The 24,610-nt window shown below is 44.2% G+C and overlaps 1 protein-coding gene across 3 annotated transcripts in view; it reads right to left on the reverse strand.

The window, feature by feature from the left end:
- TBC1D15 (TBC1 domain family member 15) overlaps positions 1-24,610 on the reverse strand; it is a 611,295-nt gene that overhangs the window by 520,554 nt on the left and 66,131 nt on the right. The window lies entirely within an intron of this gene.

Genomic DNA, 24,610 nt, shown 5'->3' on the forward strand with positions numbered 1-24,610 from the left:
CATAGGGAGTCTCACATAGAGAGCCATAGCCTGGGGTAGCAACCATCTGCTGTTTTACAGAAACGTCACCTCTTAAATTAATGGGGCATCAGAATGAGGGTTTTGTAAATGCCGGCTCTGTAGGAATTGTTTACACCGCTGGTGAAAGCAGCTCTGCTGAGGACAAACTGGTTCTGTTCTCTCAGCCACCGTTCCATGTCAGTCTTAAATAAGCTGCAGTGAAAGCTACCAATATAGCCAACAAGATCACTTATGGCCAAAAGTCTTCAATGTTTTAATCTTTTCGCCACCACCTGTTATGCCTTCACCCCCTAATTGCTATGTTCCATTTTGTGATCAACTGCTTGCAATGTTTTGTGTTTAGGAGCAACAACAGTGCCTTGAAGCGGTTTTGTTTTTGGGTCTGTCCTGGTTGGTTAGGTCTGAGACCCGACAGGTCCTTTCTAAAAGGAAATGACCCCGTGCCTTTATTAGGTGGAACGGTTACCTGCCCCTAACTCGTGCCTTCTTGTGTGTTCGTTTGAAGACTCCCCGTCACTGTCTGCGTGGTGGAAGTGCTCAAGACCTGTGGTGGATGGCCAACATCATTTAGGGGTCACCGGTGACTGCAGCTGCAAACCCCTATGTCCCCCCACGCGCTCGAGACTGCTTTTCGACGAACTAGCCCCGGGAGCTCAAGACAAGCCCTGGGAGAGTAGCGCCCGGTTGTCAGGTAGAGCACGTGCTCCGGCAGAGCTTTAGAAAACAATATGCAGGCGTTTAAATTTGAATGCAAGTTAGCTGTTTAATGTTATGTTAATTCCGCCCTGATTTAGTGGCGGCGAAGTCTCCTTGGGCAGCCATCGGTCGGTATGTTCCGAGCGGTTATATTTCCAATTAAAGATGACGAGAGCCAGTTTCTGTGCCTATACTACATTTATTTGTTTTTTTGCAGAGCGAACTAGTCTCCAAGGAAAGGGGGGGGGGGGGGGTCAGAGCTTTATAGCGTCGGCCGTACAAGGAACCTAAAGAGAGCGACCGCGGGCTCCAGGAAGTGTAGGGAACACATTTGTAACAAGAGGGAAACAATTCATTTTCAGATGCATTAAATAACAACTTTCCTTAAATTACGGCGGGACAAATATGCCGAAATTTAACACAGGAAATGGTATGGTATTTACTGTACCATGCGGATTTTGGTGCGTTAAATACCAAACCTCTCATGTTATTCCCCACAAACTAGTAATGGATATTTATAGCACACAATAAATAATATACCCAAATATATGGTTATTTAGCATGTGCGATAAATAACCAAAACCCGCAATCTGACTCAAACTCCCCATGCCTTTAAAAAACAAATAATGGTTCCTGCATAATGTAACTGGTGCTAATGTAAAGTGCTGGAATTTCTTTGTGTCGAGATTGTGCTCAGCCCTGCCAAGTCCACGCATAACGCATTAGACTAACGCATTTCATTGGTGTGGTACCCATCGCCGCACTAAAATGCTAAGTCACGCATATTTGCGCCTCCTCAGCTGTGGCATTCAAGCGGCCTAGAGAGCGCTGGCTGCTATTTATTATAATAACACCATTTTCTGGAGTCGAGTGGCAGGCAGCAAGTGGTGCTTGGCAGCCTTGGGGGCTGGCTGAGCTTATCAAACTGCTTGCTACTATGTAACACCAACACTGGATTCAATCACAGCGCAGTGTGGCATTCAGGCAGTGAGGTTAGGAGTGTGAGTTTCTGTCAGACTCCCAGTTATAGGCGAGTGGGCACGTATAGCAGGTGGCAGTTTAATTCAGATTAGTGGCTTCTGCCTGCAATTAACTTGCCGAGGTAGTGAATCCCACAACCGACCCGACCCATTGCGGGTGCCAGCTGACTGAACACAGGCTCACTGCGGCAGTCGGAGTGGCGGTTCGTTCGAAGCTCAGCTGCCCAGAGCACTAGGACTGACTGTGCAACTATCCGAGTCGAGCGAGCCTTATGCCCAGAGGCCAGTCACCAGGCACAGAGAGAGGCGTACCAGGTGGCCGTGTACAGAATAATTGCAGCTGCTCTCGCTGGTCGCCAGTCCTCGCTGCAAAAAAACGTAAGTGTGCCTAGGCCTGGAGTGAGGGCCATAAAATAATTCAGTTGCCAGTGGGGTAATGCTTAAGTTTAAGCACGCATGACACACCCGCACTCGCAGCCACACACACACATGACTTGCACATAGCCAGTGACACTCGCAGAGAGCACACAAGGCATGCAGACCCCTGTCCCAACATTTTTGTGCTGCCCTAAAAAACACTCACTGACACTTGTACTAATGCCACCACACACAATCTTCACATTTTAATTGCCCACATCATGCACATAAATTAATGTGCATTTAATTCACAGGCAGCCACGAGCACTGGCCATAATTGCGCGCAATGTCCCCATGGTCTACGCAGTCCTGCTCCCACAAACGCCCGCTCACACCCACGTCCAGGTTTAGTCTTTCGATGAGAGTCTACCCCTTATATGCCCTTGACTCAGTACAGACAACGTGGAGGGCGGCGGGGAGGGGTTGCATTGACAATACATATTACGGAACGGGTTCCATCTGCAGACAAACTGGCAGGCTAGTCGGTGACTGGCATTATACTTGACGAGGGATTTATTTTTCCTGATTCTTTTCTTATTTCTGTTCAGTGAATGTTCCCAGTAAATACCATGTATGCATTATAGGGTTGTGTCCCAGCCAGGCATTAGAAAGCTGGGGGTGGACAGGTTTTAATTCTCCTAACACTGGCTTTTCCGAACTGAGGTCACAGTAGCCTTAATCAATATTATACTGCCCTGATTTAAGAAAATATATTGTGCAATGCTTCGACCTCAGAAAGAGGACAGTGTGAGCAGGCCCCTACATCCTGCGAGCTAAGGGATACAGATAGGTTGCTGCAGCAGTCGCTCAGCTATCTTAGGGATAAGATAGTGCTGTAAACCCATTCACAAGCACAGCCTGAGTGAAGATAGTACTGCGGACTCACTACTGAGGCTCTGAGGGATGGCGTAAGTAATAACGGAGTATGTCTGCCTCTAATACTTGCCATGTGTTTGTCTGACTAGTGTAACAGGCCTGCTCTTTCAAGAGACGAAAAGTAAGTGAGAGAAGACAAACCAGCACCAAACAGCGTTACATTAAACTTATTTTATCCAACAGAGGATACATGATGTCATGCCCTGTTGGAGGAAAAGGTTTGTGGACAGCAATCTCCCCAGCGGGGCGGCAAACCGGCTGCACCGCAACCATTCAGCTTAACTACATGATTCTAAAGACAATTTGGTTGGTCAAATGTGTGTATTTCTGACACTTATTTGTTTCCCTTGTCTTCATTGCTCGATTTTGCTCTCGAGAAAGTTTCACTCATAGTCGTTGAAATGCCACTCAAATTATGGAAATGTCACACACAAGCAATCTGAAACCTTAGCAGCTATGTGTACTGTAGAGCAACAAGAACAAGCATTGGCATAGCTAATAGGTCTCGCCTTTGGGACCTTATAAGTGCTTAGCCATGCAAAAGTTGCATAACTAAATACTTATAGGTCCCAAAAGTGAGACCTATTGGTGATAGCGATCAAACATCAAAGCGGCCGCGAAAGTGAAAGTAATCGCTGTCAAGCGCGGCGCGCGCGCCCGTGCACATGCACTGTAGCTCTAGGCTGGCCTGGTAGCACTTTTTGGAGCCCTCTCAATAAGTCTCGCCAGACCAGCGCATGCGCTGGGTCAGGCGAGACCTAAAAACCTCCAAATATTATATATTCCAAAGAAGCTACATCTGGATTGTCTTTAGGTTACCACCACAGTATATTTATCACATTGCTTAGTAGCAGACACTGGACGCCAGATCTAGTAAAAAGCGAGCCACTTACAAAGGTTTAGTATAGAGAATCTTGCAACCCCTCGTATTTCTAAGATTGCTGGAAGCCGCCAAAAATGCCAACAGTCCAGTGCTTGAAAAGAGCAGACTAGTTTCTAAAAGGTCACTCCTAGAGCCGCGCTGCCCGCTGTCTAGGCTCGACCGAACGAGGGCACTGCATTAAGGTTGAAGTGTTGCGCCTTTATATACTATTTTCAACGCAGGACTTTAAGATCTAGTGTTACGAGTATATTAACCACGACATAATCAATTACATACGGGGGCAGGGTTGTCTATGTACAAGTGTATGAATGTATGTAACGCACAAATATGCATTACATAAATATTTGATTTATGAATGCCTAAACAGGCAAGTCACAAAACAATACTCCTAAAATCTTCTAATGGTTAGAGCAGCTCCTATGTAACATTATATGTGTGATTTGAAGACAATTTTGCCTATTGACTAAGAATGTATAAAACCCATTAACAATACAGCTCTAAATATAAGTGAGGATGTAGCTACTCGGCAGACTTTTTAAAATTATTTTTCTTAACAGAAATCAGCAATCGTACTGAAGCCAAGACCATATGTAATTTACCTAAAATAAAATAACTTCTAAAATATTTCTCTAAAAACAATTAAAAAGGACAACATAACTTTATAATTTCTACCAACTCTAATGAGTTCTATTATGAAAATTCCAATCCACAAATCTACTGATAATCCGTTTGTAACACATTCTAAACATTCTCGCTGGTTTAATGTTCGACAAGAAAGGGTATTACATTTCAATGAATTTTCTCTTAAACATTCGTACAGTACTAAATATGGTCATGTTTTCACGAGATAACACAATCACATTCAATTCTCGGCACAGAGCAGAACCAAAACTATATTTCTAGCAAGGGCAAATCAAGATAAATGAGTATGAAGATAACTAACATGAGGAGGATTCCAAATGATCACTGGCATCACTTACTTCTGCTCCAATCATTTAACTCAAGCCAAGGCGAATCTGAACCACAAGAACTCTGTCCTCACTTATCCTATTCAATTCACTCTTACATTTCATTGCTATCATTCCTTGATCTGGACCCTCCTTAATCCTGTATGTAATGTGTCCTAATGTCGAATGTTTTTGCACCTAGAAAACTGGCAGTTCTTTTATGATGTAACACGATCTGTGTTTAGGATACAGCACAGCCTTCTGCTAACTGTGAAAGCAAACATTCAACAAGGGTTGAATCTTTCATTTGGTGACTTAAATATTTAAATCCCTGAATAACCACATGTTGACTTAAATATTTCAATCCCTGAATAACCACATGTTGCACCATTACTCTCATTAAAATTCAGTTACCAGTGCAGTGGAATGATGGTAATGTTTGTTTGAACCTAAGTGCAGGTTGCCAGCAGAGGGAGGATGCCTTTTCCAGACCTGGACAGCTAGTATGCCCCTATAAATATGCTTCATGTGCAATTCTTTAGACACTTTTGGAAATGCAATCTCTTGTAATAGGTTGAATTGCCCGGAGTTCATACGTTTGAGTAACTTTCATCAGTCCCTTCTCGGATCTCAGAACTTTGCCAGTGAGTTCTAATGTAAGGTGCTGGTTACGAACACAGCCAGATAGGTGTGTTGGTTTGAGGTCCTCAATTGATGCCTATTCAGACATGACGAGGCAAAGATAACAGGAGTAGGACCCGTTAACCCAGGTGAGACCGGGTAATTAGTATAACAATGTAACAATGTCTCAACTGGGGATCATTTAGCATGGACAGTTAGAGAAACAGCATACATCATAGAAACCAGGGGAAGAGGACAAAGGGAGACCACAATGGAAAGAATGAAAATAAGGTTTTTAGTAATTGCGGGTAGTTATAACAGCACCACTGTACAATTGAAGTGTATGGTGACCATAACACACAATTGGGCACTGGGCGTGCTAGTGACAAGTGATGGCGCAGTGACACAAAGTGGAAAACAGCGTGAACTGCACGAAATTATAACAAATAGTGGTCAATAAGGAGACAAGTATGTACAAAATTGTTCGTAAATTGGGTAAAACAAATGGACCACTACAGCGCCAAGGTTCTGTGCTGGGTAACCTGATTAATTTCAGGTCATCATCAGGACAAATGGTCACGTTATTTACAATGATAGTGCTGTAAGGGGAAATGGAAAAGGAAAAGTACAAGCAATTAAGTGGCCCGAAGAAGTAAAGAAAAGGGATTTTAAGGGAGCCAGGGGCCTGTTGATTTACCTGGAAAACGCAAGAAAGACAACCAATTTAGGCGGCCAGAGGTCCAGTCAAGGCAGGGGGTCCAGAGGCTGTGTCAGCACGGAATTCAATCGCGGGATAACTGTGGGGGGAGGATAATTACAATTGAGGGGTATGAAGTACAGGACTAAGGTGCCTGAAGCGGTACGGAGGGAGAGGGGGTTGGGTTACCGGAGCTTTCATGGGAGGGAGGGTGAATCCAGGAGCATAATCAGATATGGCAAAATGCGGGAGGAAGGAGAAGTACAAGGCAAGGTCAATAACCAGGTCCTGGAGCTGGAGCAAAAGGGGAGGGGGGTGGGTTAAAAGAATACACAGAGGCAATGTATCCTACCTTGTTATAACCACGGATGTTAGAAGTGCGGTCCGCGTGTAGAAGCATCACGGGCCGGCCGGTAATTTGGGCATGAAGCGGAGGCAATCCAGTGAATAATGCCGGTGGACGAGTGAAGCGCCCTGAACCTCTGTCTCGATGGGGGTAAACAATAAAATACCAGAAGGGAAGGGGACGGCAGAAGGAGGAACGCCGCAAGGATAGAAAAGACTAGTGCGGGAACGAGGAAGAATATTCAGTGCCCCGGTGGGGGACTAACTTAAAGAGAAAGGAGACTAATGGGTGCCCCGGGGGGGGACTAACCAAGGGGAATGCGAGGAAATCACCTTAGAAAGGGTGTTCAAGGCTGCAGTGTAGCCGTGATACTGTGCGGATAGTCACTTAATATATACACAATATATATACATGATATAGGAGCAGGTCAATATAACAAAAGAAATAAATAAAACAGAAAGACATGAATACTTAAAGTTCTAGATGCATAATGCTCCACAATAAAATGATGAATACAGTCAGTAAAGAGCATCACTAGATTACTCTGGGGTACATGCGTACAATGCATGACATACAGATAAGGTAGCAAATTTTAAAGGAACAAATCAAAAAGGGGAATTTAAAGGAGAGAATACTATTGCAAGAACAGATGTACTAAACAATGCAGACCGTAGTAACTTCTTTAAACTGCAAGAGGATTTACTTCTATTTTTCAGACACATTCGCCTTAAACAATTCTTTGCAGACAAACCTGACTCTAATATGCCTTATGAAAAACAGTTTCACCCAGCAGCCACCTTTCATCCACCAGCTTCGACTATGTCCCCTGACATTTTGGCATTCGAGAGACTTGCCACACATGAGATCAAGGACATACAGAACCAACCTGAGTTTGTCCCCTACAATATCACACTATGCGAGAAACAGGCCTTAGACAACTTACGTAACAACCCACAGATAGTTGTAAAACCTGCAGATAAAGGTGGAGGTATAGTGATAATGGATTTAGACAAACATGACTCAGAAATCCTATGCCAACTAGACAACAACGCCCATTACCGCTCTCTTCCTGGTGACCCCCTCCCTGATATTCGCAAACAAATACAAATGGTTACCGCCACAGCCCTACACTCAGGGATTATCTCCAGAAAAGAACACACCTTCCTCAACAATGAACATCCTCGTACCCCAGTAACCTACGTGTTTCCCAAAATCCACAAAAACTCTAGTGAACCACCTGGACGCCCAATTGTCTCTGGTTGCGGCTCCATATTGGAACCATTGGGCAAATACATTGACTCCATCTTAAGGGAATTCGTACCTTTAACTGACACCTATGTAAGAGACAGTACCCACCTTATCAACATCATCGAGGACAGGCCCTATGATATCACAAACAATCTCATGGTAGGCCTTGACATAAAATCATTGTACACCAATATACCTCATACAGAAGGTCTGGCCATAATCAAACACATTTTAGACACACCCCAGACCTCACCGCACTCCTAGCGACTTCATTATGGATCTACTACAGATTGCACTTAAGAATAATTACTTCCGGACATTCAACGCTATTACTGGGCCACCCAGTTGAGCGCGATTAATCATGGTTTCTATGGTCCGGCTCTAAGCCCCGGCTACGCCATGGACCGATGGTTGTTGCGCGGCGGTAATTATCACAGAGCGTTGTACTCGCGGTCGCTGGACTCGTCCCTCACAGGGCCCACTGGGGTGGCGGTGCGGGTGTGGAAGTTGGCGACTGACTCGCTGGGCTGGAAGGATAGGCTCACCCTTGCTACCCCGTTGTTTGACTCTGAAAAATTGGGGAAGCTTTGGCATACGAAAGGTTTTGAGAAATGGGACTTGATCGGTATCTCCAGGGTTGGAGATTTGCTGATTAAGGGGAGGGTGAAGTCCTTTGAAGAGCTGCAGAAGGAGTATAAGTTGGGGAAATCCGCGTTTTTCCGCTATGTTCAGGTGCGTCATGCCCTGCGGTCAGTCCTCGTAGAAGGAGAGAAGGTGCCCGAGTCCTCTCCATTGGAGGACCGGATCCTCGATGGCCATATGCCAGAGAGTACGGTCTCTCTTATCTATAAGAAATTGATTAATGTTCGGGCGGACCTGCTATTGGGGCTGCGGGACCAATGGACTAGGGACGGACTTGAGCTGGACGACGAGGACTGGCAGTCTGCGGTTTCCTCTCCTAAGGAGGTCGCGATCCCGTCGCGTCTGCGGCTGGTGCAGCTCAAAATACTCCACAGAGTCTATGTTACGGGGCCAAGGTTGGTTCATATGGGATTTTCTGAGGAGGGCTTATATAGGAGGGGCTGTGGTATGGTGGGTACCTTCCTGCATATCATTTGGGAATGTGGCGTCATCATGGAATTTTGGAGGAGAGTTCATGCGGTAATGGGGGAGGTGACAGGCATTGTTATGCAGCCGGAGGCGCGGTGTTGTCTCCTGAATGTTTGGGGGCCTACTGATCACGATGAGACACAGACCCAGTGGGTGACACTGGGTAACATGGTGGCTAAGCGAGACATAGCGCGCCTGTGGGGCTCCGTGGGACCCCCCACATTGGCCGCGTGGAAGGAAAACATGGACTGGAGTATGCTCAGGGAAAAGACGGTATATTGCGCTAGAGGGCGCCCTCGGAAGTGGCATGCCATTTGGGGGCGGTGGAACCAATATAGGGGGGGCATATGTCTTGCCCCTGATCTGGATCCCCCCCGAGGAGCACCTCTCTCCTTAGCATTCTTTCCAGCTCTGTACATATATTGGATTGTTAATTGACTTCTTGGGTCTCTGCTTTTCCCCTTTTTCCTCTTATCACAGCACTGTGACTGATAGACGAGGGGGGTCCGGTCTCCCCTGAGGGGCATTCACCAGTTGTACTCCGTGTTTTTCGCCTTGCTTGGGTTTGGTGTGTGTTTGTGTTTATTTAAAATAGAACCTTTTTGCTTCTCCTTTTATGCACTGTGGACGCTTCTTTGTACTGCCCTCTTGAAGCTGCCGAACCTCCGGGTTGTCGGCTGAATAGCTGTGTCCCTGTTTTTTGATGAATAAAGGTTTAAAAAAAAAAAAAAAAAAAGAATAATTACTTCCGCTACAAAAACACATTCTTCTTACAGATAAAAGGAGTCGCCATGGGCGCATGCTTCGCCCCGAACTTTGCGATCCTGTATGTACATCACCTAGAAACCACAATTTTTCTATCTAGCGACAACCCATTCCTCAATAACATCAATCTCTGGCGTCGTTACATCAACGATATCCTTCTATTATGGCAAGGTACCCAAGATGACCTTACATCCTTCATAATCTGGCTTAATAACTCCCAAACCCACCTCACATTCACTTCTGATGTCAGACTCTATGACCTCCCCTTCCTCGACCTCACCTTACATGCTGACGAGGGTTCCTTGGGCACTTCACTGTACCGTAAACCCACCGAACGCAACACATTACTAATGTATTCCAGCTACCACCCCAGAGGTCTCAAGGATGGACTACCTTACGGCCAGTTTCTCCGCATAAGGAGAAACTGTAAATGGCGAAAAGATTTTAGAGAAGCGGCTAATCTCTCTGAAAAATTGATCAACCGAGGATACCCCAAACGCATAGTTTCCCGCGCTTCCAAACGAGCGTGGTACTGCCAGAAGGAATTCCTTCTTTGCCTTGCAACCAAACGGATCAACCAACGCTTTGTATCCACCTACTGCCCCTCCAGTAACAAGATCAGTAAGGTGATTAAGAAAAACTGGACCATCCTGTGGTCTCACCCCTCTTTCAAGGAACCCCCTCTCTTCTCTTACAAAAGAGGCACCAATATAGCAGACAAACTGGTGCATGCCATCACATGGCCCACAAAGGAAAAGGGAACAAAGTCACTGACCTCCATGTGGGGTCTCCCACCCATTATCGGACATTTCAAGTGCCAAACCTGCCTAGCGTGCAATCTGACCTCTAATACCAAGGAATATGTCGCGGCAGGGCGTACTTATCCTCTCAGACACTTCTCCAACTGCCGAACTACAAACGTTATCTACGTGATACGGTGCCCTTGCAACCTCTTATACATCGGCCACACAACCCAGATGGTAAAACAGCGGATCTTCCAACATCAAAGCCGCATCAGATGCAATGTTGACACAGCACCACTGGTTGGACACTTTAAAGAAAAAAACACTCTGAAACAGACCTCACTTGGCAAGTAATTGACCACCTGACACTCCCTACCCGTGGGGGTAACTTGCAACTCTTACTGAACAAATGCGAATGTCATTGGTTTTCCTGTTGTGACACCGTCAACAATGGATTGAACACCCTGGACGAATGGAACACGATCATTACTGGATCTTAACTTCTCTGACCCTTCCGACTGTCCTTCCCCCTCGGGACAATCCACTTAAATGTACCTCATGCACTACCAGGATACCACTCCCTCTGAGAAACACATCATCACTCTACTTGCTGTATCTCTTGGTTAGTGCTAGCTTACTTTTATCCCTTACATGTCCCCATTTATAAAAACAATTTATTACAATTGCCTTCCCAACATACTATCTACGGCTGTACCCCATAGTAAAATTCTGAGAATTCTCAATTGCTTACTGGCAGACTTGCATTGTTTAGTACATCTGTTCTTGCAATAGTATTCTCTCCTTTAAATTCACCTTTTTGATTTGTTCCTTTAAAGTTTGCTCCTTTATCTGTATGTCATGCATTGTACGCATGTACCCCAGAGTAATTGAGTGATGCTCTTTACTGGCTGACTGTATTCATCATCTTATTGTGGAGCATTATGCATCTAGAACTTTAAGTATTCATGTCTTTGTTTTATTTAGGTCTATTGTTATATTGACCTGCTCCGATATCATGTATATATATTGTGTATATATTAAGTGACTATCCGCACAGTATCACGGCTAAACTGCAGCCTTGAACACCCTTTCTTCGGTGATTTCCTCGCATTCCCCTTGGTTAGTCCCCCCGGGGCACTGAATATTCTTCCTCGTTCCCACACTAGTCTTTTCTATCCTTGCAGCGTTCCTCCTTCTGCTGCCCCCTTCCCTTCCGGTATTTTATTGTTTGCCCCCATCGAGACAGAGGTTCAGGACGCTTTACTCGTCCTCCGGCATTATTCACCGGATTGCCTCCGCTTCATGCCCAAATTACCAGCCGGCCCGTGATGCTTCGACACGCGGACTGCACTTCTAACATCCGTGGTTATAACAAGGTAGGATACATTGTCTCCGTGTATTCATTTAACCCCCCCCCCCGCCCCCTTTTTGCTCCAGGACCCGGTTATTGACCTTGCCTTGTACTTCTCCTTCATCGCGTATATTGCCACATCTGATTACGCTCCTGGATTCACCCTCCCTCCCATGAAAGCTCAGGTAACCCAATCCCCTCTCCCTCCGTACCGCTTCAGGCACCTTAGTCCTGTACTTCATTCCCCTCAATTGTAATAATCCTCCCGCCACAGTTATCCCGCGATTGAATTCCGTGCTGACACACCCTCTGGACCCCCTGCCTTGACTGGACCTCTAGCCGCCTAAATTGGTGGTCTTTCTTGCGTTTTCCAGGTAAAACAGGCCCCTGGCTCCCTTAAAATCCCCTTTCTTTACTTCTTCGGGCCACTTAATTGCTTATACTTTTCCCTTTCCATTTCCCCTTACAGCACTATCATTGTAAATAACGTGACCATTTGTCCTGATGATGACCTGAAATTAATCAGGTTGAAACGCCGTCGACTACCCAGCACAGAACCTTGGCGCTGTAGTGGTCAATTTATTTTACCCAATTTACGAACAATGTTTTACATACTTGTCTCCTTATTGACCACTATTTGTTATAATTTCGTGCCGTTCACGCTGTTTTCCACTTTGTGTCACTGCGCCGTCACTTGTCACTAGCACGCCCAGTGCCCAATTGTGTGTTATGGTCACCATACACTTCAATTGTACAGTAGTGGTGTTATAACTACCTGCAATTACTAAAAACCTTATTTTCATTCTTTCCATTGTGATCTCCCTTTGTTCTCTTCCCTTGGTTTCTATGATGTATGCTGTTTTTCTAACTGTCCATGCTAAATGATCCCCAATTGAGACATTGTTATGTTCAGACAGGACAGCAATAGCTCACAACAGCCAATATTTGCTCTACATTGTGGTCCAATTAATCTGTTTTTATACAAGAAGAAAATACTGAAGATCATACTGGAGCACAAGCAGGGAACAACTGAGCATGACCTATCATCACCAGAGATCGATGTAGAGTACATAGACTTTTGTTTTCTACGAATTCAATAAACATAACAGTAGTCATATTACAAACTGCAGAATCCCATGTTACATTACAGGACTAGAAAGGTGTACAGACAAAGAAAGTACATTGCTTCCTTGGCACCACATTTCCTTTGCATCACTTCGGTCCCCCATCCCGCTGGATGGTAGTTCAATGAACCAATACATCCTCCCACTCTTCCTTGGGCCCCATCAGTATTCAAATTTCTTGGGTCACCCTCCCAGATCCATTTCTCGGCAAGCATGCACCAGTACATATTTGAATGCCATTACTCCAGAGTTGAGTCGTGATGGAGCAGGTAAAACAAAATTTGTATACCTCCTCTAATTTACATGTAACTAATTACGTATTCATTCTAAAAATGAATTTAAGTAACATGTTTTCAGTGAAAAATTTATTAATCAACTTTTGCACCTTGATAAACACGAGATATACGTGGGACGAGATTGCTAATTGCATTGCAGAATGATTAATTAACTATGGTACGCAAACTAATCTTAGATTGTGGTGGAAATAGTAGAGTTGCATGATTAATGTTTCTCTGGGATTGTCTGGGATTTAGATTCATCAAATGGTAAGTATCATTGCTTTAAATGTTGACACAGCTAGGAAAATACTACAAAATAATGGGATTAGTGTGGGTTTAAACATTAGCATCTTCATTTCTACATTATAATTACTGTTATGTCTATTTTTGCTTAAGTTGGCTTTCGGGCCTATTAGTCAACAGAACCCAAGATGGCGTTCTCTGAAGCAGATGCCACCATGTGAGCGCAATGTTTTCTGCGCATGCCCGGATGGCTCTGGAGATCACCAAGTAACCTGAACTTCTGACACTGCGTTCCCTACCAAGGACAGGAATTAGAATTGACTGCCAGCCAAATACATGACTATTTGGGAATAGCGGAAAAGACAATACAGAACCTGTGAAATTATGATTTCTTTTACTTGAAGTGCTACATTCGCTGCTCTCGCTTGGGAGGCCGAACAAAACTTAACAATTTGCGTCTTCCCATGCCAAGTCATCATGAAGAACAGGTTTTAAGCTGAGAAACTTTCAATACCCTACAGATAACCTCGAACTGTCCAATCAGAACATTTTCTCTGCCCCAAAATGTTGCCGTGTTAGTATGAAGTAAGAGGGAAAAAGGGTATAAGAAGCCATCATCCGCTATTGGGTGTGTTCTGTCTCTCTCTATTTGGGTTGATCATTCGTGGCGTTGGGTTGCATTGTGCTGGTATGGATTTGTTGGTTTGCCTTGGGTTTATTTGGCATTTGGGAGAAGATTTTGCTGTGCATCCAAAATGTCTGCCTGACAGTTTGATCTTTCGCTGTGGGTCAGACAGCCTGTCCAGGGAGTTTTACCTGAGAATGCGGGAAGCTCTCTATTTGATCTGAGACCATCATCGTTTGCAAATTGGTAACGGATTAATTGAATTTTTTCCTAATTAATGATTATTTTCTAAATGTTTGATTTCTCTTTAATAAAACTAAAATTTAGATTATGAGCTGTAGTTAATAAATGCAAAAGTAAGAAGTTTATTGATTACATAAATAACAATTGAAATAATAAGAAAATGAGTTTGTGGTTCTTTAATTAATTACAGAAAATACCAAATGTTTCCTAGGCTTTAATTGTGATTTAGCGGGTTCTAATTCACCATCAACCAGTCTAACTAATTGATCCATCGACCAAATGGTGGACTGCCTCGATGTTAAGGTCAGGATTCTGAAGACGTATATGTAGAAGGTTTATATGAGTACAGATTCGAGCGAGTGTGGTTGAATGAAGAGTGTATTGGTGTTATGGGCCCCACCAATGAATGAATGTATCAATGAGCTGTTGTGAATAAGAATCTGTGACATAAGGAGAATATGCAAATCTTGTCCTCCACGCTGCATCAGTCGCCATGGCTACTACGCATCCATGAAACATAGCATTGTGTGACCATGAGAGCCAGTTCACTGACCAATTTGATATATATATTCACAGTATGACCTGACTCCGAAAAAACAATATCATGGTTTTTTTCCCCCTCTGTTCGTTACACCCTACCTACCGTTGTTAGGCAATTGCCAGCGCTCTCCAGGAACTTTCCCATGGAAAAACGCCCCCTCCCTCTGCCCCTCCCTCCAACCGCACCCTTGGGGACAGAGATCAGTGTCTATTCTTCAAAACGTCACGAACAGTAAACGGGAATATACATTCCATGTAAGAATTTGAGTTGCAAAAGTCTGACTCCTGCTTTTGGTAGCTATTCCCGGGAGCGTTACTGAGCTTTATCCTACTCTGTGTCATGTAGTTCTCCCATGTGTGCCATAGATCTTGACCTAAACTATGAAACATATCTGGAGGTTTACTCATTAAGGTACCCAAAAAAAAAAGCGGAGAAAGCTATTTCTTAAAGTAAGGAACTCTGGGAGCACTCTACGTTCCAAAGTGTAGCCATCCAATATGTGAGCACTGAGAGATATATTAACACTTAAATAATGCATGTTTAAAGTGAAAATACTGGCACAGCTTCGAATGAGCCAATTCATAAACCCCTGTTTGAGTTGTTTAAAGGTTTTCAGCTCGTTTCTTCTCCACACGTCTCAAATTCATAGTACCAATGAGGTTTCCAAACTTAAACGGAAATGTATGCATCTTGTAAAGATTACCCTAATACAGATAAAAAAATAAATAAAAAAAAAAAAAGACTGCCAGCACATGCATCTGTTTAAAACCTTTTGCAGTAGCTATCAAATATGCAAGACATTTTTGCTGTTATCCAAGACACGGTGACCATGCAGTTGAGAGCCCTAATCAAGAGGGTGATAAGTAAATCAAGAGGGTCATACGGCTCTTATAAATTCCCATAGTGTGTTTACCTGGTCTGCAATATCCCTTTGTTCACCTTATTGGACTCTGCCCCACAAAATAGGCAATCACAACAATATTGATGTTCCCTGGTGTTCATGGTGACTTTACAGTCTTCATTTCTTGGCCTGCCTTTACTAATTTTGGGCAGTATCATTTACCTGAGGAGAATTGGCTGCATTAATGTCTTCTACATACGAAGTATGAAGATGTTTACTTAGTGCTAACTGGGAAATATGTAAGGTACTCGTGAGCTAAGGTAACTATATTTTATCACTAATAACATCTTCTATGACATAATTGATAATATTACTGCAACATTTGCTATAAAAAGTATTGATGAGAAAACTGTTCATGGTGGGGTGTGAATAATAGTTAGCTTAGGGCACGAGTTATAGTTACTTGAGATAACTATACCTGCTGAATTTCTATGGTTGTTTTTGTGTGTAAAATCTGAACCCAACTATAATGTCCCTATAGGTTTGTTAGTGAATTTCTGTTTTTAAATTCTATTTCCTAATTAAAACTACACTGTATATATAATATATATCTACTGGCGGTCGCCAGTAGATAGTTATAGTTATAACATAGTATCCATAGGAAATCTCAAAATTCTATTTTGAATAACTTTGGCGCTGGTTGAGGAATCCTCGCGAAATTTTCAAAACTAATGGGGTGCTCCGCTCAGCTCCTACCCTGAAAGTCTCGGGGTGATTCGTCAAGCGGGGGCCGAGAAAAAAGGGGGGTCCCAAAACGCGTTTTCCCCATGCATTTTTCCATAGGACCTTTAGTCGCAGCTTGTAACGCCCTGAATGTCTCAGGATCGTTTAACAGACACGATAATGAGGACGCAACCACTTGTGAAGGGTTAGTTATTTTAATGAAGGCAAAAACAATACAAAGACTAAACAAAAGTTATAGTCACTGGAATCCTCCAGGCTAAGTACGTTACCAGCCCACAGCACGGATGGTCCTAACCGTCCTCTGCATATACGCCGATCCCGGCGTATGCCAACAGAGGGCAGAAATGAAATGGCCGAAAATGCCAATCGGTAGGCTGTGAGGGGCACGAAGAGTGTTGGGGAGAATTGAGGAGTCAGGGAAACACCCAGCCGGGGTCTCTACCTGAAGGGAGCAGCCGCTCAACCTCTTCCTCAGACTGCACCGGGACGCGGAGTCACCTCCTGGTGATGCGTCACCGATACCCCAATCAAAAGCAAGAAGACTGAACCGAGAGCAGCCGCTCGATCGATCCTGTGGACTTCCAAGTCTGTAACGCGGCAAACACCTCCTGGTGTGCGTTACAGCTGGCAGTCCCTGTATCTCTGGTCGGGCTGGGAGTTACGACTCCAACCAGCAAAAGCGCCACTGCGCTTTGACTCAGCCGAGTCAAAAAAGCGAAGCTCAATGGTTGACCAGTAGAGCTTCCGGGTCCTTCACAGGTGACGATGGGGCAAGACACGGCCCAGGGAGTAACGACTCGACCTACCTCCGTTCTTGCCTTACTGGAGCACCACTCCGGAACACTGCTCTTCACTAAGCAGGTACGTCGGTGTAAACACAATATCCGACAGCATTGTACCTCCCGGTTCCTCCCTTTATAGGGCGTGTTTTCCTTGAGTTATGTAACAGCTCTCCTGTTTACATAAGGGCGTGTTTTCCTTGAGTTATGTAACAGCTCTCCGTTTACATAAGGGCGTGTTTTCCTTGAGTTATGTAACAGCTCTCCTGTTTACATAAGGGCGTGTTTTCCTTGAGTTATGTAACAGCTCTCCTGTTTACATAAGGGCGTGTTTTCCTTGAGTTATGTAACAGCTCTCCTGTTTACATAACCTCTCAACCGCTAAGCATCCTGGGAGATGTAGTCCGTTTTCGCTGGTTACCGTTTTCCTCCCCTCGCATGACAGGAATTCTTGACACAGCTACAGCCCGAACGGCTAAACAGAATTACGTGAAATTTGGCAGTGAGGTAGCCATAAGGTCAAGGAAGTGCCTTTTGCAGGTCCGGTGTAAATCTGTTCAGTATTTCCTGAGAAAATAGCATATCAATATCTATACGCGCGCACCGTGCGCGCACCCTGCCGTGCGCGAGCGCAATTCTGATTGGTTGTTAGATGTTGTTAGATGTCGGTAAACATTCGAATCAGTCGAAACCAGGAAGTGTCAGCCGCCATTTTGTCTCTCGCAGTCTGAGGGGGTGAAAAAAAAAAGGTGGAGAACGTGAAAAGGGGGCAGAGTGGACAGTTCCTGACCCCCTAGCCTTGGTCAGGGGGTCACAGAAGGACCCCCAAGGGAGAAAAAAACATTTATTTATTTTTTTAAATCGCGAGGTGCGCGCACCGCGCTCGCACGGCACGCACTGTGAACCGTGGGTGCTCGGTGCGCGAAGCCCACCCACAGCGCGCGCACGAGCGCGAAGCGCACCGTGCGCGCACCGTGCGCGCACCTTGCGATTTTTAAAATAAAAAAAAAATTCACGGTGCGCACACGGTGAAAAACCTGGAAAAAAAATAATAAATACATAACTTAGCATTTAAAAAACCGTACAAATTCACTGAAAAAACCATAGGTTTCACACATGTTATAGTTAGCTGGACATTTCACTCGTAAAAAACCAAAGAAATTCCCCCGTTATAGTTAGTGCAGGCAACTATAACTCACGCGACCTCAATCCTCTGCTGATGACGTCAGATATTACATCACTGATGACATATGTGTCTTTATGAAAAATAAATATTTGTAATATATGTATAGCTAAAGATTAATGGAAGAAGACATGGGTAAATAAGTGTCTAAATACAGTGATGTAATATCTGACGTCATCAGCAGAGGATTGCGGTCGCGTGAGTTATAGTTGCCTGCACTAACTATAACGGTCGGTGTATCAAAGGTTATATTAGGGTGAGAGAAGATGCACTAATTTATCACATGGATGATGTCATGAGTGATGTCATGAGTGATGTCATTTGAGATGTCATCAGTGATGTCATGAGTGATGTCACTGACCATGTCATGAGTGATGTAATATGTGACGTCACCAGCAGTGGATTGCGGGCGCGCGAGTTATAGTTAGCTGAACTAACTATAACGGGGGAATTTCATTGGTTTTGTACGAGTGAAATGTCCAGCTAACTATAACGTGTGTGAAACCTATGGTTTTTTCAGTGAATTTGCAAGGTTTTTTAAATGCTAATTCCTAACTATAACGTGTGTGAAACCTATGGATTTTTCAGTGAATTTGCAAGGTTTTTTAAATGCTAATTCCTAACTATAACGTGTGTGAAACCTATGTTTTTTTCAGTGAATATATATATATATATATATATTCACTTAAAAAACCATAGGTTTCACACATGTTATAGTTAGCTGGACATTTCACTCGTGAAAAACCATTGAAATTCCCCCGTTATAGTTAGTGTAGGCAACTATAACTCACGCGACCGCAATCCTCTGCTGATGACGTCAGATATTACATCACTGTATTTAGACACTTATTTACCCATGTCTTCTTCCATGAATTTTTAGCTATACATATATTACAAATAATTTTTTTTCAGAAAGACACACATGTCATCAGTGATGTAATATCTGACGTCATCAGCAGAGGATTGCGGTCGCGTGAGTTATAGTTGCCTGCACTAACTATAACGGGGGAATTTCAATGGTTTTTCACGAGTGAAATGTCCAGCTAACTATAACATGTGTGAAAACTATGGTTTTTTAAGTGAATTTGCAAGGTTTTTTAAATGCTAATTCCTAACTATAACGTGTGTGAAACCTATGGTTTTTTCAGTGAATTTGTACGTTTTTTAAAATGTTAAGTTATGTATTTTTTTTTTTTTTTTAAGGTTTTTCACCGTGCGCGTACCGTACGCGCACGGGGCGCTTCGCGCACCGTGCGCCCGCTGTGGGCCCACGTTACGCAGTTCGCGGAATTTTTCCGTTTCTACCGTACATGCACGCTACGCGTACTCCGCGATTCTTCGCAAAAAAATTATAGGAAATTTTGGCCCTTGGGGGTCCTTCTGGGACCCCCCTGACAAAGGCTAGGGGGTCAGGAACTGTCCACCCTGCCCCCTTTTCACGTTCTCTACCTTTGTTTTTCACCCCCTCAGACTGCGAGAGACAAAATGGCGGCTAACACTTCCTGGTTTCGACCGATTCGAATGTTTACTAAGATCTAACAACCAATCAGAATCGCGCTCGTGCACGGCAGCGTGCGCGTACGGTAAGTTTTACCGTACGCGCACGGTGCGCGCTTATAGATATATACATGCTTTTAAATGCTATTTTCTCAGGAAATACTGAACAGATTTACACCAGACCTGCAAAAGGCACATCGATGACCTGAGGACTACCTCTCTGCCAAATGTCAAGTAATTCTGTTCAGCCGTTCGGGCTGTAGCTTGGACTAAAGGTCCTATGGAAAAATGCATGGGGAAAACGCGTTTTGGGACCCCCCCTTTTTTTTCTCAGCCCCCGCTTGACGAATTCCCCCGAGACTTTCAGGGAAGGAGCGGAGCCGAGCGCCCCACCTATTTTGAAAATTTCGCGAGGATTCGTCAATCGGCGCCAAAGTTATTCCACATAGAATGTCGCGGATTTCCTATGGAAACACGATCCTAACTATAACTATCTACTGGCGACCGCCAGTAGATATATATATATATATATCTACTGGCGACCGCCAGTAGATATATATATATATATATTTATCTCCACACAAGTTGCTGCGATGCAATACAACAGGGAACAACAGCGGTCTGCAAGCAGGTAGGTAGGTATTTTATTCATTCCTTAGCATGACGCGTTTCAGCATATTGCCTTTATCAGATGCCAAAAAAACATTACTGGTGCTACTGCGCAAGTCCTCTTTTGAATGCTGCCTGCATTCCCCCCATTGGTGGAGGCCCGGTGGCCCGAAAGAACTGCAAGTCCCAGCATCCCCCATCTTGGGACACTGACGGTAGCTGCCAGACAACGGAGCCAGTGTAACTCAGACTCCGCACTCCCTGCCTGCTGCGACCAACGTCTTCTGCAGCCTGCCGATACGGACCAGTTTAGGAGTCGCCGGTAAATGCTCAGCGCCTCGCCATGTGAACATGGCCCCATGCTGGCCAAACACAAATATATATATTCATTCTCTCTCTCTCTCTCTCTCTCCCCCCCTCTCCCTCCCCCTCCCACTCTCCCTTCATCTATACACCTCCCCAGTTAGGTAAGACCTTCCATAGAGCGTTTTCTTGGTTTCTCTAATTACTTTGGTGACCACTGACAAATCTGCAAAAAGCGTTCCCTAAAAATTTCTAAAAAGTCTGTCCACCTGGGTACATTCATGAAACGATTTGCACCGATCTTTTATGTGGGGGCCAAAAACGCTGATGAACTATTTTTAGGACTAGATTTATTAAGCATTTTTGCAGTCGCAAACAGCCCGATTGACAGAATCAGGTTGTTTCCGACTGCAAAAATGCATTTTGGTATGTATTATTCACAAATTGTGCTTCGGTCGCAATTTGGAATTGCGAAAACATACTGATTTGGAATTCGAATGAGGCATGTTTAGGGTTTCCCTTACAAATACTGAATCAGAATGAGATGTATGAATGTTTTGTGACCGAAATGCAGTCGAAGAACAATCCCACTTTACCACCAACTCAAAGTTGGTGGTAACCTATTTGTAAATTGAAAGGGTCCCCTTGGGACCCCTTCCCCTTTAAGAATGTTTCAAAAACAATTTTTAAGAGTAGGCAGTGGTCCCAAGGAGCACTGCTAACTCTTAAAAAATAAAAATGAAGCTTTCCATCTGTTAATTGTAAATGTATCCAGTTTCCCGCTGCATAAAAAAAAAAAAAAAAATTATTGCTTTAGTTAAAAGTTATCACAGACATGGTGGTGTGCTGACCCCAGCAGGCCACCAATGTGATGGCAGCAAATCGTAGAGGGTCAGAAATTGCGATCTACCTCCTGAATGCTCATGAGGTAGGTCTATTTGCGACCCACTACGAATCACCGATGGGCCTTTTGTACATTGGTAACCTAGATTACCAAATAGTGACTTGCAAAAGAATCGCTATTTGGCAATCGCTATTACTAATTTTCATACATCTAGCCCTTAAATCCCATAGGAAACTGCTCTCAGATACGGAAAGAAATGGCTGAACATAATTACATCACATTCGGCAGAAAGTTAACACTTTAACCAGAAAGTGTGTTTTGTGTGATTTGGTGTAGATATGTCCAGCTGTTTTTCAAAAATTGGCATTTCAACAGGGGCTTGGACTGGGCATGAAGCAGTTGAGGCTCAGAGTTAGCTTAGGGATATCTTTCTATAGAGTGTTTTTTTGTTTTGCTAATTAGTTTGGTGACATTTGACAAATCTGCAGTTTCTTGCCAAATTCAAGAAGAGAGGAGGAGGCTCTGATGTGAAGTGGGAGGTCGCTCCACGTCTTAGGAACGATGTAAAAGAACACGGTCCTCCTGATCTATTTCTGTGCATGAGTGAGATGTGTGCAGTAGGAGTCCTCTGGAGCGGAGGTGTCTGGGTGGTTGGTGAAAGGAGATATGACTGTTCAGGGAGGTGGGGCCTGAGCTGTGTAGTGCCTTAAATGCGAGTGTGAGGAGTTTGAATTGAGCACGTTTGTGTATCAGGAGCCAATGTAGATCCCTGAGGTGTGGTGTGATGTAAGTTCAGTGTGGGAGGCTGAGGAGGAGTCTGGCTGTCGAATTCTGGATAGTTTGTATTCTTCTAGTGAGTTGCTTGGTGATCCTGAAGTAGAGGGTGTTCACATAGTCCAAGTTGCTGGTTACTACGGCATGAGTGACAGTTTTTCTAGTGTTGCTTGAGAGCCATTTGAAAATCTTCCTCAGCATCTTCAGGGTTGTGAAGCAAGATACAGTGGAGGAGTTAACTTGTGAGGTCATGTCCAGTTTACTATTGATGATTAGTCTGAGGTTCCTAGCGTGGATTCTGTCTGAGTTAATCTTGTGACAGTTGGCCTTCATCCAGTTAGAACCTTCGGTCATGCATGAGGTGATCTTTCGTCTTGTCAGAGGGGTAGAGTATGAGTTGCGCATCATCTGCGTCAGAGAGGATGTTGATGTTGTGTGTGTGTGGATGACATTGGGCAGAGGTATTGTGTATACATTTAAAAGGGTGAGGATGAGCTTTGAGGCCCTCCCCAGATGAGTAAGTGGGTTTCTGAGGAGTACGGTGCTAAGCTTACAGCCTGTATTCAATCAGTTAAGAAGAAACCGATCCAGTGGACAGCAGGTGCCTGATCAGGATGGGGTGTGAGATTGTGTCAAATGCTGCAGAGAGGTCTGGAAGAATGAGGGCTGCCGTGCCTACTCCGTCAAGGATCATGCGGATGTCGTTTGTGGTGGTGATAAGTGTTGTTTCTGTACTGTCGTTCGGCCTGGATCTGGATTGCGTGGCGTCGAGGAGCTGGTGGTTGCCAAGGTGGTTGGTCAGACGTCCGTTGATTAGTTTCTCTAAGACATTTTCCAGGTAAGGAAGGTGGAAGATGGGTCTGTAGTTAGAAAGCATGGCCGAGTCAGCCATTAGTTTCTTGAGCAGGGGCATGAAGGGGGCATGCTTTCAGATGTCTGGGAATGTGGCTGAATAGATGGAGGCGTTGAGGATTTGTGTTAGTGCTTTGCTGATCAGTAAGAGTCCTTTAGTGAAGGCTTGGGGGGTGGGTGAAGGGTCAGATGGAGCCCCCTTGAGGTAACAAGTCAGTACCACTGGAACCGCAGCACAAGCTTTAACCCCACGATACAGCTGTAATGCACAAGTGCACAAGGTTCCCTGAGGATGCTTCATGGTATTCACGCAAAATAAAAACAAGTTTGAAGTGACGCTATACTTAGGTGTTCAAATAAGATAACATTTAATGCTTAAAAAACAAATAAAAATATTCTGACATTAACAAGTTCTAGTTCACTGCACCCCCATCATGCACTGCTTAGGACCTCACATATTACATCACTCATGACATGTTAAATGACATCACTGATGACATGAATGATGGCATCTCAAATTACATAATTGATGACATCATGCAGTTGTGATTGCTTCCTATAGGGGTTGTAGACTTGAAGTAATTCAACACACTACATCTGTGCTCAATTTTCTACCATCAATCATGTGATAATATACACAACCTTTGACCACATGCTCGACACACCATTCCGGTCAAGAAGCCAACATCTGGTGGATCTTACCCTCTTTTTACTGGTATTTACTTACCTAACAAACAAAATGCCTCAGACTTTAATGGGGTGTCCCCCTTCTTAAATTTTGGATCACTCTCCAAAAAAAAAAAAAAAAAAAATGTCTCCGTTCACATTTATGGGGCTTCACTTGACCCACAATTTTAAATCAAAAGGTTGACATATATGCTTTTGTCACGGAGTAGACACCTTCAGCCAGACCCTAAAGACAACCCAGCGTATTTGGTCTCATTGCAGAACAAGGCAGAACAATGAAGATGTACTCCATCTTAAAATGCCTCTAAATCAATCAGGCAAAGCATCCCCTTAAGGCGAATACAGGACAAGGGCCTATTTTCCTTCTAACACCTATTTGTCAAAAAGATGTTGTGTAAAAACCCAGAGGAGAGATGGAAAGAGCACCGAATAGCATCCTTGCGCTTCACATCTGTAACTGCATGATCCACCACCTTCTGAATCTCAATGGAAAAAATTACAGGCCACCGTTAGCCCCCCTAACCTAGATAGGGAGCGAACAGTTCTGGCAACTACCAAACATTAGAATTCTGTTCCCTCAGTAACAGTGCTGAGAAGACCTAGAACCTTACCTAGTGGTGTGTTTGGAGCTTTCCATAGTTCTGGGAAAATATGGCCTTGGAATAAACTGAACCTCTAAGGCAAGCATCCATTCTGTCGACTTGGGAATTGGCCCTGGATGAACACATATCTCCTGCCATGT

Source organism: Triturus cristatus, chromosome 4_1 (genome assembly GCF_964204655.1).
Source record: "Triturus cristatus chromosome 4_1, aTriCri1.1, whole genome shotgun sequence".
Lineage (NCBI taxonomy): Eukaryota > Metazoa > Chordata > Amphibia > Caudata > Salamandridae > Triturus > Triturus cristatus.